This window comes from Haplochromis burtoni, unplaced genomic scaffold, assembly GCF_018398535.1.
Source record: "Haplochromis burtoni strain Fernald_Lab_line unplaced genomic scaffold, NCSU_Asbu1 Contig_220, whole genome shotgun sequence".
NCBI classification, from domain to species: Eukaryota; Metazoa; Chordata; class Actinopteri; order Cichliformes; family Cichlidae; genus Haplochromis; species Haplochromis burtoni.
In genome coordinates, this window is record NW_024582581.1 from 337,765 (window position 1) to 341,949 (window position 4,185).

At 39.3% G+C, this 4,185-nt stretch overlaps 1 non-coding gene across 1 annotated transcript; it reads left to right on the plus strand.

Annotated features, from left to right (window-relative positions):
- Positions 1-2,619: 2,619 nt before the first annotated feature.
- trnas-uga lies at positions 2,620-2,701 on the plus strand. The gene has a single exon. It is a non-coding gene; the product is annotated as a tRNA-Ser (tRNA).
- The last annotated feature ends 1,484 nt before the right edge of the window (positions 2,702-4,185 follow it).

Below are 4,185 nucleotides of genomic sequence, written 5' to 3' on the forward strand. Positions count from 1 at the left end.
AATAACTGAAAGGCATGGACACAGGTATGTTTCTGGCTGGCCTTAATGTAATGGTAGCAACACTGCAAAACTGACGTGAATCATGTAATCTTGGCTCACTATGATTTGCACATGCAGTTTACTGGAAATTGCACTGAATTGAAAAAAAGCATGTCTTATTTTTTGGCTAATGTGGTTGTGATAGTTGCAGATAGGATTGTTGATTTATGTGGGATGCCAGGAGAAGATGTCATCAGAATGAGTAGAAGAGGCTGGATGGCACAAAACTGACCACTGAGAAGATCAGCAGCACAATGGCCTACACAGAGAAGCTAAACAATGAGGTGTTATTAGGAGGGCGTGATCCATATGAACACAAACAACTGTCGCTTTACTCTCACAGGCATTGATGCTCCCTGAAGTTCCCTGACATTTTCTGAAAATATGATGGTGAGTATAAACAACTTGAAGCGTGCGTTCAGGCCTTCTGACTGGGACTCGGCCAGGCATTCTGAGCCACTGAGCCATGGCTCTGTGATACGTGCAAATAAATAGTTTTGGCATCTCATCTTATGCAAACAAACTTATAAAGCATGAAGTTTTGGTTAGTATTGAATATTGCACTGCAATAATATCCTTACATGTTCTATCTTGCAGTTTCACTAAACTCTGCATCTTAAAAATAAGTCATTTAGTCATTTCTGACTTGTTATCTATGATAGATTGCCAATTTTGCCAATTTAATAATTCATCACGACATTAGCTGCCATATCTGATCAGTAGTAAGCGATCTACCTATCTCACTTACATCTTTTCAGTCCCAGTCTAATGGCGGTTCATAATGTAGTTTATTTTTTCCCGTTTATCGACATGAATTGAAAGTAATGCACCCATTGGTTTTTAATGTGCACATTTAACCAAGCGACATATTTATAATGAATAACATATATGTGAAAAACTGTGACATACATAACTCACACTTGGGTTTGTGTCAATAAAGTACTCTTTCGCTACCTCTCCAATCCCCTTATACCGACTTTAATCTGCAGCTTATATATGAGAGTAGACTGATGAAATATTGCATCCAGCAACACAAATCAAAAGATTGAAGTTTGGGACTATATCACAAATTGCTGAGAAACTGGGCTGTACTGGCAGGAGCATGAATATAAGCCAGTCAGGTTGTTATTGTTGTAGCGGCCTTTGTTGCCATTCATATTCTTCTCTGACGTTCTCGTCCCATCAATGGCACTATTATTAGTTGTAATTATTCCCAAAGTTATTGCTCTGCTCTCCGGGAGATCTGCTGTAAGCTTGAGAGGCACTTCAACCAGAACCTGCCGCAGGAGGATGACTGGTTCATGTTCTGCTAAATTCACAAAAACCTCACAAAAGCTGCAGAGGAGAAGAAATATGCCATAAAATCTGCATGTGATGACAGCTTCGGTCCAAGAGAGGCCTGCAGGTAGAGAAACACATGACAAGACCAGCTGTGCCTAGCTGATTAGATAAAAATTTATGTTCAAAATGAGATAATTACATGTGGCTGTTTGCACCTCTACACACAGCTTACTTATGATCTTGCATTCAGGTTTTCTGCCGTTATGGTAAAAATCCCATATCACTAACTTCTGTGATGGATCACTGGGTTGTACTTACACATAATTACATATCCACATACATAGTGTGTCACTCAGTTCACTGATTAATACTAACTTACTGTACTTGTGTTTTGTAAACTGTTCTGTATCACATGACCACAGTATATCTTATGTGAATATTGTATTGGAATATTACCAGGTTACGAGATCCAGTTATGAAAATCTGATGTGTCCAAATTAAGTTTCTTCAGAGAATAGTAACTGGGTTATACTTAGGTTTGTACAAGGGGAGAACATATCACTTCCTGGGGCGGGATCGGGGGGGAATTGTTGGTCCACCATATTGGCAGATCAAGCGAATTAATCCCTTCTTTATTCTTAATCCCTTTCCTTATCATAAGATTATGAAAATCCAGATCCCTCCCTCCACTCAGATATTAAATTGCACCCATAATATTACTCCTGGCTTAAAGAGAAAGAGGACAAAAAAAAAAAACAGCCAGGGCCTTCAGCCCTGGTAGATCGTGGATGAAGTGCTCTTTGTATAGAATTTCTTTCAGTATTTTCTAATTCCTGCAGTCTGTGAGTCTGGTCCACTGCTCTATGAATAATGTCAGGGGCAGCCAGGCTTTGGTATTCAGCAGTTGACAATCTGCTTAAACAGAAGCAAATTGGGAAAAAATAGCTTTCAACTACACTTTCATTCCTGTGTGTGAGGAGAGGTTCAAGCAGGGTTATTTTCTCAGCAGAGGGCATTTTGCTCTGACAACACATCAGCCTCTCTCACTTTTGCCACAATGTACATGTGTGTTATGTGCATCAGACTCAAAGAGAAGCACTTCTAATGATTACAACGGCACACGGTGAAAATATTAATTTTTGGCACAAAAAAATCCTTTTTTTAGTTTTTATTTATAATTAAATGTACTGTCGTTGTTCATCACACTCAGACTGATTCTGTCTTGTATTACACGTCATAAAAGGGCTGCAACTGGTAATTTCTTGCTTTTTAAAAAAATTTGTAACAAGCCAGTGCTCTGCTGTAATGGCTGAGTGGTTAAGGTGTTGGGCTTGAAATCCAATGGGGTTTCCCCGCGCAGGTTCAAACCCTGCTCGCAGTGCATGTGAAGCTTTTTTTCAGAATTTTCCGGAGGAACCTGCCCGAGGGATTAATAAAGTTTTATCTAATCTAATCTAAATACAAGGCCTCCAAAAAGGAGTAAAAGTTAAGTTAACATACATTTAATTCAAGCTGATATAAAACACAAAATCCATCAGAAGGAAAGTAAATCAAATGCACTGAGTTTGTAGAAACAGGCTGGAAACACACAAGATAAGCCAACAAAGCTAACAGGCCTAAGAGGGTCAATAAATACCCCCACACACACAAAATAATGAAGGGAAGTGGACACAGCTGGAGGACATGAAGCACAGCTGAAATAAATAAAGACAAATGAGTACCAAACCGAAACAGGAAGTGAGGAACAATGACTGAAAAACATAAAGGCATGAGCTTTACACAGAGAGAACAAACAGATGGATACTCCATCACTTTGGCATATGTTGCTTAACGGTAACATGCACAGTGGCCTTGTTGTTGACTTTGAGTGTTGATTTCTGTATAACGTTCTTTTGAGGCCTTGTACACCACCATGTACTATAGTGTATGTGCCACAGAATTATAGCCTTTCTTCTAGTGAATTCCGACAGTGGACAGGTTGTACTGTCTAGTCTTAAATAGTTGTGTGATTGCTCTATAAACCAGCAGCTGGTGCTTTGACTCCAGTGTGGTTTTCAGTATTTGCTCATGTGTTCCTTCATTTGCCTTTTAACTGTCTGTAATTTGAAGATACATACTCTTCTGAGAATCTAAATATAAAATATATAGGGTAAACATTTTCAGTAGGCTAACTCAAAACCCAAGCATGTAAAAGTCGGAATGATAATCATTATCTTTCACTGGCAATGAAGTCAGGATTTCTCAGTAAAATGGATGTACCATTTAGTTGCTTCTTCAGCCAGTCGTTTGGCACCATAGTGACAAGAGGAACGCGCTGTATATCAAATCAAATGAGCACATCCTCTGTCACCTTTTGTCTCAGGTTAAATTAGACATTAATTAAGTGTTTGACTCTTTCAGAGGGCAAACAAGAGAAAGCTGCAGTACCTGGTGACATGGGGCAGCTCTGTGAAAATACTGCATCATTAGCACATTATTAGTGTTTCTAAATGTCACACAGCCACGAAGGGGACACTGAACTATAGGGAAAAAGCCTTCATGTACAAGCCAAACTCTTATTTTGTTCAGAGTCCATTGTGACCTCTAAGAAAGTCACACAGGAGATCATTATTAACCTTCTGCAAAAGGATGGCAGGCTGTGGAGTGTGCATTTTTCCCTGTTTGCATGTGTGCTCTCATATTTCTGATTTTGTGTTGCTCATGTGTATGCACAATGAGATAGGAAGGAAGTGAAGGGGAACACCCAGAAAGAGAGAGAGATGGAGAGACAGAAATAAAAAGAAATAGAGTACACTCATAAATCAAGTCAAAGTCCAGCCAGTTGCTGGTGCCACCGCAATTTTATTTTTCCACTACCATGTTTCC